Raw genomic sequence first — 14,816 nt, 5'->3', positions numbered from 1 at the left:
CTGGGTTAGTTTTCTGCCACTGTGACAGAATAACTGAGATAATCAACTCATAAGGTGGAAAAGTTTATTTTGACGTCATAGTTTTTGTTCATGGCTGCTTGGTGCCACTGCCTATGGTGAAGCAATACATCATGTTGGGAGCGTACAGCAGAGGAAGCTGTTGCCTCATGAAAATTGGGAAGCAGCAAGTAAGAGAGATTGAAGGTACCCAAAATCCTCTTCAAGAGCATACCTCCAATGACCTAACTTCCTTCTAGCTGGGTCTCACCTTCTAAAGGTTTTACCACCTCTCAATAGGCCATTGGTTGGGGAACAAGCCTTCAACACAGGAGTCTTAGGGAGGATATTGAAGATCCAGACTACAAGTTGTGATGATACTATTCACAGAATCTACAGTGGGGAAATACTAGTGACTTTGGGAAAAAATGGTTTCCAGGGGGTGGTGGGGCAGAAATCAAGGTGCAGTAAGACCAAACATGAGTAGTAATTGAAGAATTGGGAGATATTAGCGAAAGGTAGGTCATGAAGGAGAAGAAATGAAGGAGAGGTTGAAGTGGAGTCTGATGGCCTGGGGGGAGCTTTCAACGTGACAGCCTTGAGGTTGTTTAAATGCTCATGGGAAAGGAAGGGGAAAGGATCATTGGTGAGTTAGGCCCTGTACACCTTTCATGTAATTGTAGTATGTTCTCCATCTCCCTTAATCTACTCATTTTGTTTACTTTAGTGCTTCTCACTTTATCACACAATTTATTGTGTTTACATTTATTGTCTGTCATTACCCTGCTCCAAGAAGACAGATCTTTCGCTCAAGGGTCTTAAAAAAATTAATTCTAAGCACCTAGAATAACACCAGGCTTATAGTAGTGCCCTATAAACATTTTTTGGATAACTGAGTGAGTTTTTAAGAAGAGGAGGGAGTTCGAACCTAGCCATCAACATGTCCTTGCCTCCACAGCACTCACACTCTAATTGTGAGTCAGACTCAGGGCATCCCACGTCTTCCCGCCGCTGTGGGGAAAATAGGGCTAGCGAAGGACAGAGCTTGCGCGTCAACTGGATGAAAGTGATGGGAAACATCCGATTGGTAATTGGCAGCGTCTCCTTCGTATGTACTTCAGAACTGTGGTTTAAATACGGTTCAACATGGAATTCATCACGCGTTGTGCTCTCTCCGAAGCAGATTAAACACACTGGTTAGGTTTTCGATGCTTACAGCCTTCCACGCCTGGCACACAGAGGGTCCCAACAAAGCTCTGCGCTGGAGGCTAAGACGCGCTTGCGTAGTCCCGTGTGCTTCTGTGAATCGTTTTCACGTGTACAGATTTGTGTGAGGCGGACCTCTAGGTCCTGAATCTGTGGACTCCAGTGATAAGGCAGGCGGAAGAGGAGACTGAATCCGAGGGAGGGGCCTGTGTGGCCAAAAGCCGCGGTGGGAGCGCAGTTTTGGAAAGAGAACGGCTTCGGGAGAGCAACCGGGCGGTGACCACCAGCTAAGCCCATACCCCCATCTCCCGCCTCGGCGCCCCAACCGCGGGAACGGGGCTGCGCCTGCGCGCCGGCCGCTCCGGGTTCAGAGCAGGGAGAGGCGCGGCCGCGGCTGGAGTCACGTGTCGCGCCGGCCAGCCGCCCCGCCCCTCCAAGGCCGCCCCGCCCCGCCCCGCCCCTTTCCCGGCGGGACGCTCGGAGCCGCCCCGAACTGCGCAGGGCGGCCTGGGGTGAGTGTCCGCGAGGGGCGCGCGTCTCGCAGACCCGGCCGGGCCCGGCGGAGGTTCGGCCAGCTGGATGTGTTGCGGGGACCAAGGGGACAAAATGGCGGCGGGGTACACCCTTTCACCGCCTCCGCTTACCTGGGAGTGCTGGCGGACCGGGCAGGGAGCGTTGCGGGGGGAGGGGAGCCGTGGCCTCTCGGGAGCGCCCGGGGGTAGGCTGAGGAGGCCTGGGGGCAGGGTGGGCGGGGTCTGAGCCCGCTGGGCGGCTCAGCCGGGGTGCGGGGGACGTGGGACGGAGCACCACGCGGGTGGAGGGCTGCGTGGGAGGCTGCCTCACGGGGGCCGCTCGGGCTGCTTGTGTCGAGCCTTCTGGAATGCCCGAATTGCGAGGGGCCTGCGGAGGAGCCAATTCCCCCTGTCCTCGTTTGACAGGTGATCACCGTCATCATCTCTCATTGTCAGCGGGGTTTACCTCGCTTTCACTGCTCCGCGACTCTGGTCTTAGCTCTGCCAGGGAGCAGGCGGGAATGGTCTCTCCATCTTACAAATGCTTACATTAGGCCCGAAGAGTTTAACCAAGGCCTCTCACCTGCGAGTGGTAGGACCACGCCTTCTGCCTCTGTGCCCTTTCCCCAACTGCATTCGCGCCTTGTCCCCACACCTATTTCCAGTCGCGTTTAGGAACCAGGGTAGACTCAGGAACAGGCTCGATTGAGCGAAGGGATTGTTAGAAAGCAGGCAGAAAATCACTCCTCCAAGCAGCACCTGCTGCTGTCAAGTGGCTCCCGCTGAGACTGGGCTCCACCTGCCTGAAAGCAGTTTCCTGTTGCTAGTGGATTATATTTCTCCTTTGTGCCACGTTATTGTTTATGAAAATAGGTATTCATTGTATTCATCTTACTGGATAGATCTAGTAGTTCCCTATATGTATTGTAATTTAGTTTACAGATTGATTTCATCCACATAAACTTTTCATAAACAACTTGAGGTCTTAGATGGGATAGGTGCTATGCACATTTTATGAATGGGGAAACTGGGGCTCAAAGAGATTATTACTTGCAAATAATGATCTGGTGATGAGATCTGGGGTTAAGCTTTCCAACCTAAGGTTGGTAATCTAATCAGTATCTCATTCTGGTGCTCTGTTCCTGAATTTTCTGTTCACGATGACTTTTCCTCATGGAGATTGATCTATGCCACATATTGAAATGACTTAACTAACATTCACTAAAGAATTAATATTTTTAACTAATTCAAGAGTAAAAAATTTTTTTTGGATTTAACCCAGGAACTCAAGATATGCCAGGCAAGAGTGATTCTGAAAGTTAACCTTTGTGGGAGGAAGAGTGATATGGTGGTTTTGAAAGCAGGCTAATCTTAGTTTCAATGCTAGTTATGCTACTGGACTTTTGGCAAATTAATTTTTTAGAGCCTTGGTTTCCTCATCTGTAAAACGGATGATGTCCAACTCATACATTTTTTAATAGCAATACATGAGTTATCTGTAAAGCTTTTTCAACCGCTTATTGGTAAGCCCTTATTAAATGCTTGCACTTTGCCTTTTCCTCTATTCCCTTGAGCAGCATTTTTAAAATTTGGAAAGTCCAAGATCAGGATTCCTGCATATTTGTTGGTGACCTGCTTTCTGGTTCGTAGATGGCACGTTCTGCCTGTGTACTCAACAGTGCTGAAGGGGAAGTGGGGTCTCCCTTCTGCCTCTACAAGGGCATTTATTCCATTCATGAGGGGACTACCCTCTTGACTTAATTACCTCCCAAACTTCTCACCTCCAGATACCATCACTGTGAGCTGTTTGAGGTGGCACATGACTGTAATCTCAGTCACTTGACAGGCTGAGGTTGGAGGATCACAAGTTCCAGGCTGGCCTCAGCAGCTTAACAAGACTGTCTGGGGATGTAGCTCAGTGATAAAGTGCTCCTAGGTTCATTCCCCAGTACTGAAAAACAAACAGACCTAACAACAAAATAAACCCATACCTCGGGAGCTAGAATTTCGCATATACATACACATACACACACGCAGAGGGGATATAAACATTGAGACCATAGCAGTATGGTTAAACATTTGACTGTTTGTTCAAAGAACCATGGGAGCATAATCAGGGTTACCCTACAGATGTGCTTATAAATGAGTAATCTTGGTCACTGGGGTCCCAGAGAGGTGGACAGATTTTAAAAGTGTTTTTACTTTGTGTTTCATGGGTATTTAAGAAATAACAAAAGATTTGATTGGATAGTAAGTTTTCATTCATGCCCCCATTTAATTACAAGAATGTTTTAAAGATCAGTAAGATGAAGGGACTTGAAATTCTTTTTTCAACTTCATACCTGACCACAAGCCAACCTGGCTTTAAAGGAGAAGCAAAAATTCTTTGAGAATTACATGTGAACATTCTTTAAACACTTAACCTGGTGTTATTTAGAGGGAAGTTTAACAGAATTCTCCCCAGTGGTGGAATCTGATATCCATGTGGAATTGGCATTTTTGAAATTTTAGATGTGAAAACTGAAGATGACTTGTATAACAAAAATTAAATAAGTAACAAAATTCTGTTTGCAATTTTCTGCTGGATGGAAATCTTGTTCACCAACATTTTTAGCTTTTGCTGGTTGACAGTATGTCTTGTGGAATATAAACAGTGAAAAGATTTGTAGTTCACTGGTGGTGCCAGTCTAAAAAAATATTAGAAGGAAATGACTTATGGAAAGACATTTTGTCCTTTCTGACAAATCCTAAAGCTTTCATAAAGTTTTGCTAAATAGTTGCTACTTTTTAATGATTACTTCCTAAAGCAATGTTTATTATATGTGTTTGAAAACACGCAAAAACAGAATGGTATAATGAACTGCTTTGTGCTAATCTGTTTGGGCAGTTACCTACACGTGGACAGTCCTGTCCCATAAAAGCTACCTGCTGCTAAATTGTTTTAAAGCACACTCAGACATCATATTTCATTTGTAAAGACTGCAGTATGTTAGGTCTGCTTTTGATACAGAATAGGAAAAAGAGATAGTATTGGTATTTTCAATGGAGCATGCCACTTAAAAATTTTTTTTTAGTTGTAGATGGATTCAGTACCTTTTTAAAAAAATTTTTATGTGGTGCTGAGAATCAAACCCAGTGCCTTATCCATGCCAGGCAAGTGTTCCACTGAACTATATATCCCCAGCCTCTGAGCATGTTACTTTTATGGGAGAAATTAAATACATCGTAGTTGATGTCTTAGTGGCAGTATATATAGAAGTAATTGAAAACCTTATTAATGACAAGGAATTATAAAATGTATTTCTCCTCAGAAATATTCATTTTTACCCTAATTAGCAAAACAAGAAAAAACAAAAATTACTCATAGTTTTTGAGTACAACTGTTGAAGTACCAGATTCAGAAAGGCAAATAGATTTCCTTTAAACTTCAGAAAAGAAAAAAATGGGGGTGATAGATTTTGTGAACATTGAAGAACTCTGGGAAAGAATTCGTAGATGTGCTGTTCTAGCTTCAGCTGATGATGGGTCTTTTTTTTTTTTAAGTAATGCTACTAGCAGTTTTCTCATTACTTTTGGCCTGCATTTATGCCTTGTCCTTTTACAACGTGTATACCCAAACTCAGTTGAAGAGAGGTGTGCCTTTCCTGGCACTGGAGCCCATGTTCATATTTCTATCTCTAGGATGTTCAGGTGTCTCCGCAGACATTATTGGAGTACAGGGCAGGATAAGATCAATGAGATTTCAGTTTATCACAGGCACTTCATCTGAAGAAACCTGGAACCCAGTGAATCTTAGTAATCATTGCTCACTGACTTGTTTTGTTTTTTTTCTGTTCCATTTTCTGCTTGGCCATTGATTTGTTTCAGCCAAGTTTCTTAAATTTCACTTGAGTACCACCGTCAATATTTTGCCATAATCTTTTTTTTTTTTTCAGTGCTGGGGATTGAACCCAGGGCCTCGTGCTTACAAGGTAAGCACTCTATCAACTGAGCTATACCCTCAGCCCTCATATATCTTTATAAACTGATTTTACATGTATGATAGTGTTACAGATTTTCTTTTAAAACTTAAGTACGTGATCAATTTGAAGGAAAAAGTTATGTAAATAATAGCATGAGTGATACTTAATTATGGTAAATATGAAGAAAGTAACAAATTTTGGATTAGACATAGGTTTCTTTTTCTTAATTTTAATTTTTTAATTTGTTTTAATTTGTTATCCATGACAGTATAATGCACTTCGATACATCATATATAATGTCTGATTTCATTTTAATTTTTTTTTTTTTTTTTGGGTGCTGGGGATCGAACCCAGGGCCTTGTGCTTACAAGGCAAGCACTCTACCGACTGAGCTATCTCCCCAGCCCTCATTTTAATTTTTAAAATAGCTTTTTAAAATTTTTTTTATTGTAAACAAATGGGATACATGTTGTTTCTCTGTTTGCACATGGCGTAAAGGCATATCCATTTGTGTAATCATAAATTTACATAGGGTAATGTTGTTTGATTCATTCTGTTATTTTTTCCCTTCCCCCCACCCCTCCCTTCTCTCTAAACAGCCTTCCTTCCTCCATTCTTACCCCCCTCCCCAACCCTAACTCTAACCCTAACCCCCCCCACCCCCCATTATGTGTCATCATCCACTTATTAGCGATATCATTCATCCTTTGGTTTTTTGAGATTGGCTTATCTCACTTAGCCTGATATTCTCCAATTTCATCCATTTGCCTGAAAATGCCATAATTTATCCTTCTTTATGGCTGAGTAATATTCCATTGTATATATATGCCACATTTTCTTTATCCATTCATCAATTGAAGGACATCTAGGTTGGTTCCACGATCTGGCTATTGTGAATTGAGCAGCTGTGAACATTGATGTGGCTGTATCTCTGTAGTATGCTGATTTTAAGTCCTTTGGGTATAGGCCAAGGAGTGGGATAGCTGGGTCAAATGGTGGTTCCATTCCAAGCTTTCTGAGGAATCTCCATACTGCTTTCCAGAGTGGCTGCACTAATTTGCAACCCCACCCACATTTTATTTCATTCATCAGTTGATGGATACCTGGATTGTTTCTGTTTTTGGGTATTATGAGCAATGTTTGCATGAACATTCTTGTCCAAGTGTTTTTTTTTTTTTCTTTTTAGTTATACATGACCGTAGAATGTATTTTAGCATATCATACATACTTGTAGTATAACTTCCCATTCTTGAGGTTGTCTTGTACAAGTTATTGTCTGGACTTGTTTTCATTTCTCATGAGTGTACACTTAGGAGTGGAATTGCTGGGTTTTATTGTTTGAGTATAACTTCTTGAGGAACTGTCTGAAGGTTTATCAAGCCAGCTGTACCATTTTATATTCTCACTGCAGTATATGAAGAGGATTCTAGTTTCTTTATATCCTCTTCAGTGCTTGTTTTTTCTTTTTGACCATTGACATCTTGGTGAGAGTGTCCTTTCTTTTTCTGAGCATGGTATCTGTGGTATTTGTTCTGTTATGTGTATCAGTAGTTCATTTCTTTCTGTTGGTGAGTAGCATTATATGGGTATATTACAATTTGAAAGTGTATTTTTCTGTTGTTGGATATTTCGAGTTTCTAGTTTTTTTTTTTTTTTTTTTTTTTAATCTTTTTTGTGGTACTAGAAATTGAACCCATGGCCTCATGCATGCTAGGCAAGTGCCTTGCCGCTGAGTTCTGTCCCCATCCCTGAAAAATTTTTTTTTGGTGTTGTTAATTTTGATATAGGCTCTTGTTAAGTTGCCTAGGGTGGCCTTGAACTTGAAATCCTCCTGTCTCAGGCTCCAAGTAGCGGGGATTATAGGTGTGTGCCACCACATGCAGCTTAGTTTTGTACCATTTTGAATGAAACTGCTGTGACCATTTGTATATATGTCTTTGTGTAAAAAATACATTAAGTATGTTTTTATTTCTTTGTGCAGATATCTAAATTTAATTCATTTTTATAGATGAGAATACTATTACTCAAAGAGGTTAAATGAATTTTCAAGATTATGTAGCCATTGATTTGGTTGAATCCAATGATGCTTTATTCTCTTTCCACTATAACATTTTCCCCAACTCTTTCTTTCTTTCTTTCTTTCTTTCTTTTTATTTTTTATTTTTTTGGTATCGGGTATTGAACTCAGGGACACTCAACCACTGAATGTTTTCCCCAACTTTTTAGAGGGAAAGAATACAGATAGAGTTGACTGGGAGTTCAGATTCAACTGGGATGTAAGCGTAGGCTTCATGGCTTCAGGTGGAGTGCTTGCCTTGCACTTGCAAGGCATGGGTTCAGTCCCCTGTGCTCAAAAAAAAAGTTTTCATGAACATGACTTTTGAACTGGCTTTGAAGAGTTGGTAGACTTTGAATATATAGCAAGTGGGAAGAAAGGAACAAGGAGAGCAAAAATTCTGTAGCAGGGACTGTGTTCATTAATAGGTACTTAATTAATACCTACTCAGTACTAGGCACTGTTCTGTGTTCTTGGGCTATAGTGGTAACAAAACTAGTAAGCATCATGGAGCTTACATTCTTGTAGGACGAGACAGACAGTACAATTAGTAAATATATAATGTAAGGGCAGGGAAGATGGTGAGTCTCTGGTGGTGGTAGTGAGGACAGATGGAAAATAGATGGGGTGTCAGTCCCCCCAGTTTTATTAAGGTATAATCGACAAAAATTATAAGTACTTATGGTGCATAACGTGAATTATATATATATGTATAATATATGTGTGTGCTGTGAAATGATTGTCAAGCTAATTAGCCTTAGTTACCACACAGACTTTTTTTTTTGTGGTGAGAACATTTAAGATCTAATCTCATAGCAATTTAAAATTGTACACTATATTAACTGCAGTCTCCATGCTGTACTATAGATTTCTCGAATTCATTGATCTTGTCTTTATTGAAACGTGCCATTTAACCAGCCTCTCCCCATTTCTCCATCTCCTCCTCCAGCACGTGGTGACCACCATTCTACTTTCTGTGCCCATGAGTTTCTTTAAAAATTTTTCTAGATCAGTATATAAGTGAGATCATACAGTGTTTATCTTTCTGTGTGTGGCTTATTTCACAGCATAACGTCTTCCACATTTATCTGCATTGTTGGAAATGAAGATTTCCTGCGTTTTAAGGTTGAATAATATTCCATTCATGCATTTGTCCATTGATGGACAGACAGATTGATTTTATATCTTGAATACTCTGAATGATGCTGACATGAACATGGGATGTAGATATCTCTGACATATGGATTTCATTTCCTTCGGATATTGTTTTAGTCATTTTTTTTCACTGTGATGACTAAAAGACCTTACCAGAAAACTATAGAAGGAGAAGTTAATTGGGGGCTCACGGTTTCAGTGGTCTCAGTCCACAGACAGCTGACTCCATTCCTCAGGGCTCAAGATGAGGCTGAACATCATGGTGTAAGAGTGTGGAGGAGGGAACAGCTCATATGATCATTAGGAAGCACAGAGAGACTTCCTTTGCCAGATACAAAACATATACACTATTCATTTAATCCCATCAGGGGATTAATTCACTGATTACGTTAAGACTCTTATAGCCCAATCACTTCTCTTCCAAACCTTCTTGCATTGTCTCACACATGAACTTTTAGGGGACATCTCACTTCCAAACCATAACAGATATGTATGTACCCAGAAGTGAGATTGCTGGATCATATGGTCATTTTATTTTTAATGTTTTGAGGAACCTTTATACTGTTTTCCATAATGGCTGTCCTAATTTATATTCCCACTAGCGGTGTGCAAATTCTTTCTCCGCATCCTTGTCAACTTTTGTTATTTTTTTTCGTTTTGATGATAGCCATTCTAACCAGTGTGGGGTGAGATCTTATTGTGGTTTTAATTTGCATTTCTCTGATTATTATGATATTGAGTGTTATTATGATATTGAGCTCTTTTTGGCCTGTTGGCTATTTGAATGTCTTCTTTTGAGAACCATCTATTTAGGTCCTTTGCCCATCTTTTAATTTAGTCATTTGCTTTCTTGTTGTTCAGTTTTTGAGTTCCTTATCTGTTTTGGATAATAACCCCTCTCAGAGGTATGGTTTGTAGATATTTTGTCATGTTCTGTAGGTTGTTTTTTTGCTCTGTTCCCTTTGCAGGAGATTTTTAGTTTTATTTAGTCCTATTTGTGCTTTCGGGGTTATATAAATAAAAAAAAAATATTGTCCAGATTGTCAGGAAGCTTTTCTGTTATACTTTGTTCCATAAAGTTTCATAGTTAATGGGTCTCACATTTAAGTCTTTTGATCTATTTTGAATTGATATTTGTATATGGTGAGAGATAGGCAGTCTACTTGCATTTCTCAGCATCACTTATTGAAGAGACTCTTTTCTCCACTGTATGGGCTTGGTTGCTTTGTTGAAAATCCGTTAGCTCTAGATGTGTAGATTTATTTTGCTCTACTTTCTGTTCCATTGGGTTGTATCATGCCAGTACCATGCTGTTTTGGTTACTTTATATTCATAGTACATTTTGAAGTCGGGCATTGTGATGACTCATTTGTTCATTTTGCTGAGGATAGCTTTGGATGTTTGGGAATTTTTGTGGTTCCATACAATTCTTAGGAGTGTTTTTTCTAATTCTGTAAATAATGTCCTTGATATTTTGATGGGAATTGCACCAAATCTGTAAATCATTTTTGTTAGTTATAGGCATTTCAACAATTTTAATTCCTCCCATCCATGAATCTAGGATGTCTTTCCATGTTTTGTGTCCTCTTCAATTTCTTTCAGCAATTTTTGTAATTTTCACTGTAGAAATAAGTAACTTCCTTGGATAAATTCATTCCTAGGTACTTTTTTTTGGTAGCTACTCTGGGATTACTTTTTTCATCTTTCTCAGAAATTTTGTTATGATGTACAAAATGCTGTTGATTTTTGTATTGTGCAATTTTACTGAATTTATCATTTCTAACTTTTTTTTTTGTCGAATCTTTAGGTTTTTCTGCATATAGGTTTTTCTGTCATACTTCTATAAACAGATAATTTGACCTCTTCTTTTCTGTTTGGATACCCTTTATTTCAACCTCTCCTTATTGTTCTGACAAAGACTTCCAATACGGTGTTGAATAAGAGTGTTGAAAGTAGATATCCTTGTCTTGTTTCTGATATTAGAGGAAATGACTTCAACTTTCCTCTTCAGTCTGATGTTGGCTATGGATTTGTCATATGTAGCCTTTATTGTATTGAGGTATATTCCATCTATAACTAATTTGTTGAGGATATTTACATGGAACAATGTTGAATTTTATTGCATGTTTTTCTACATTTATTGAGACATTCATATGATTTTTTTTACCTTCATTCTGTGACTGATACTGTGTTTATTGCATTCAACCTTTCATCTCTGGGATAAATCCTACTTGATCTTGTATAATATTTTTGATGTGCTGGTGGATTCAGTTTGCTGATGTTTTGTTGAGAATTTTTGCATTTATGTTCATCAGGGGTGTTGGTCTGTAGTTCACTATTTTTTGTTTTGTCCGTATTTGGTTTTGGTATCAGTAATGCTTGTCTCAGAATGAATTTGGAAGAGTTCTCTCCCTTTGAAATTTTTGGAATAGTTTGAGAAGAATTGGTGTTAGTCCTCTGAAAAATTTGGGTAAAATTCAGCATTGAAGCCATCCAGTCATGGGCTTTTCTTTGTTGGGAGACTTTCAATTATCAGTTCAATCTGTTATTCACTATTGATTTGTTTAGGTTTTCTGTGTCCTCATGATTCAATTTTGGTGTGTTGTACATGTCCAGATGTTGATTTCATCACTTCTAGTTTTTGAAGTTGTTAATAATAGTTCCTGTTTTTGACGCTGTTAATATTAGTCCCTAATGATCCTTTGCATTTTCTGTGATGTCAATTGTAATACCATTCTGATTTATTGGGTCTTTTTTCCTGGTTAGTCTAGCTAAAGATTTGTCAGTTTTGTTTATCTTTATAAAAAGCAATTCTGTTTCATTGGTCCTTTATATTTTTACAAGTCTCAATTTTTTGCTCTGGTCTTTGATATTTCTTGACTTTCACTAATTTGGGTTTGGATTGTTCTTATTCTAGTTTTTTGAGTTGCATTATTCAGTTGGAATTATTTGGAATCTTTCTTTTTTAATGTAGGTGTTGATTGCTAAAATTTCTCTTTTAGTATTGCTTTTGCTGTATCCCATGGGTTTGGTATGCTTTGTTTTCATTTTTATTCATTTGAAGAATTTTTAAAAATTTCTCTTTTGATTCTTCATTGACCCATTGGTTGTTCAAGAGCATGTTGCTTAATTTCCAAGTATTTATACAATTTCTAAAATTTCTCTTGTTGACTTCTACCTTTATTCTATTGTGGTTAGAGAACATGTGTGATGTGATTTGGATATTAACTAATTTGTTGAGGCTTGTTTTGTAACCTAACATATGGTATGTACTGTGTAGCTGCAATCCAGGTGGGTAGAGTCCCAAGATAGTACCATGCAGCAGAAACCTGAGTGGGTGAGAGTACAACATGGTTTGGTCTTTTGCTCTGGAGCAGTGTAGTAATATAGATAACCCAGCAGCTACCAAACAAGATTCAGAGTCTGTGAGGGCCACAGGCTTCTCCAGCAATAGATGCTTTAGGGAACCACTGGGGACCTCCTGCGTATCCATTCCCCACTAGGTAAAGTCTCTTTTCATTCAAAGTTGATTTCTACTTGTTGTATGTTTAGAATCTGGTAGTTTGATGCCTCCAGTTTATTCTTTTTGTTTAAGATTCTTTGGCTATTTAGGGTCTTTTGTGACTCCATACAGGTTTTAGGAATTTTTCTATTTTTGTGAAAAATGTCATTAGAATTTTGATAGGGATTACATTTAATCTGTAGACCATTTTGGGTAGTATGGATATTTTAACAATGTTAATTTTTCCATTTCATAAACATGGAATATCTTTTATTTGTCATCTTCAATTTATCTCATCAGTATTTTATAGTTTTCAGCATAGGAATCTTTTACTTATTTGGTTAGATTTATTCCTAAGTATTTCATTGTTTTTTGATGCTATTAAAATGGAATTGTTTTCTTGATATTCTTTTTGAATAATAAATTGTTAATATATAGTAATGGTGTTAGTAAACACTTGATTTTTGTGTGTTGATTTTGTATCCTGCAACTTTTCTGAATGTATTTATTCTAACAGTGTTTTGGTGGAGTCTTGAGGGTTTTCTGTATATAACTACATGTACACTCACACACTCCTCATCTTCAGAGAAGGTTTTATTTCTTTCTAGTTTGAATGCTGTTGTTTTTTTCCCCTATTAACTAATTGCTCTGGCTAGGATTTCTAGTACTATATTGAATAGATTTGGTGAGAGTGGGCATCTTTGTCTTGCTCTTGATCTTTGAGGCAGTGCTTTTAGCTTTTCACTATTAATATGTTTAACTGTGGGCTTGTCCCAATATGACCTTTATTATATTGAGATTCATTCCTTCTAAACTTAAATTTTTGAGAGTTTTATTTAAGAATGTTGAATTTTGTTAAATGCTTTTTCGGCATTTATTGATATAATCATAAGATTTCATCCTTTTGTTAATGTGGTATATCACATTTATTGATTTAAGTGTGTTGAACTGTTCTTGCATCTGGGGAAAAATCCCAAATCCCACTCCATGATTTTTTTTTTTTGTACTTGTTTTACTAGTGTTTTGTTGAGTTTTTGAATTTGTATTCATTAGGGATATTGACCTGTAATTTTATATTTTATAATGCCTAAATATGACTGTTATTATAGTTATGCCAGCCTCATAAAATAAATTTGGAATTATACCTCCTCTTTATTGGGAGGAGTTTGAAAATATTCTTTAAATGTTTGGTAGAATTCAACATTGATACCATCTGGTCCTAAGCTCTTCTTTGTTGAGGTTTTCTTCTTTTTTCTTTTCCTTTTTTGTGATGCTTGGGATTGAATCCAGGATCTTGTACATGCTAGGTAAGTTCTCTATGATGAGCTATACCCCAGCCTGAGATTTTTTTTTTCTTCTCTCTGTACTGGGAATTGAACATAGTGGTGCTTCACCACTGAGCAGTCTCCCCAACTCCCTCATCTTGTTTTTCTAAAACTTTGAGACAGGGTTTCACTAAGTTGCCAAGGCTGGCCTCCAACTTGTGATCTTCCTGCCTCAGCCTCTCCAGTCAGTAGGATTACAGACATGTGCTACTGCATCCAGCTCCAACCTGAGTTTTTAAATTACTGATTTAGTCTCTTGTTCTAATAAAATTTTCTTCATGATATAGCCTTGGCATGTTGTGTTTATCTTGGAATTTATCCATTTCTTTTAAGTTATTCATTTTCTTGGTTTATCATTGTTCATAGTCTTTTCTGATCCTTTGTATTTCTGTGGTAGCAGTTGAAATGTCTCTCATTTATAATTTTGTTTCTTTTTTTTTTTCTTAGTCTAGCTAAAGGTTTTTCAATTTTGTCTGTCTTAAATAATATCCCAACTTTCAGATTCATTGATCTTTTGTACTGTTTTTCTATGATCATTGATTTCAACTCTGATGTTTATTATTTCCTTCTTTCTGCTCACTGTGGGTTTATTTTATTCTTTTTCTAGTTCTTTGAGTTGTAAAAGTAGAATGGTTAGTTGATATTTCTTAACATATATTTTTTAGTTATAGATGGACACAATATCTTTATTTTTCTTTTTATGTGGTGCTGAGGATCAATCCATGGCCTCATTTGTGCTAGACAAGAGCTCCACAATTTTGTCACAAACCCCAGCCCCTATTATTTCTTTTCTCTTTCTTCTTTCTTTTTTTTTTTGTAGGTACTAAGGATTGAACTCAGGGGCACTCAACCACTGAGCCACATTCCCAGCCCTATTTTGTATTTTATTTAGAAACAGGGTCTCACTAAGTTGCTTAATGATTCAGTTTTGCTGAGGCTGGCTTTGAGCTTGAGATCCTCCTGCCTCAGCCTTCTGAGCTGCTGGGATTATAGGTGTGTGCCACTGTGCCTCTTATTTCTTGATATAGGCATTTGTTGCTATAAAATCCCTCTGAGAACTGTATTTGTTGTCTCCCATATGTTTTGATATATTTTCATTTC

General features: G+C 38.4%; 1 protein-coding gene across 1 annotated transcript in view; it reads left to right on the top strand.

Moving 5' to 3' along the window:
- The first annotated feature begins 1,672 nt into the window (after nucleotides 1-1,672).
- Nucleotides 1,673-14,816, top strand: part of Scaper (S-phase cyclin A associated protein in the ER) — a 484,560-nt gene continuing 471,416 nt past the window's right edge. The window contains 2 exon segments of the mRNA XM_047539576.1: nucleotides 1,673-1,715; nucleotides 5,651-5,686. The gene's annotated coding sequence lies outside the window, so the exon portion shown is untranslated.

The sequence above is a fragment of the Sciurus carolinensis genome, chromosome 2 (assembly GCF_902686445.1).
Source record: "Sciurus carolinensis chromosome 2, mSciCar1.2, whole genome shotgun sequence".
Classification (NCBI taxonomy): domain Eukaryota; kingdom Metazoa; phylum Chordata; class Mammalia; order Rodentia; family Sciuridae; genus Sciurus; species Sciurus carolinensis.
Note: the sequence above shows the minus strand (reverse complement) of the source record. Positions and strands in the feature narration are given on the sequence as shown.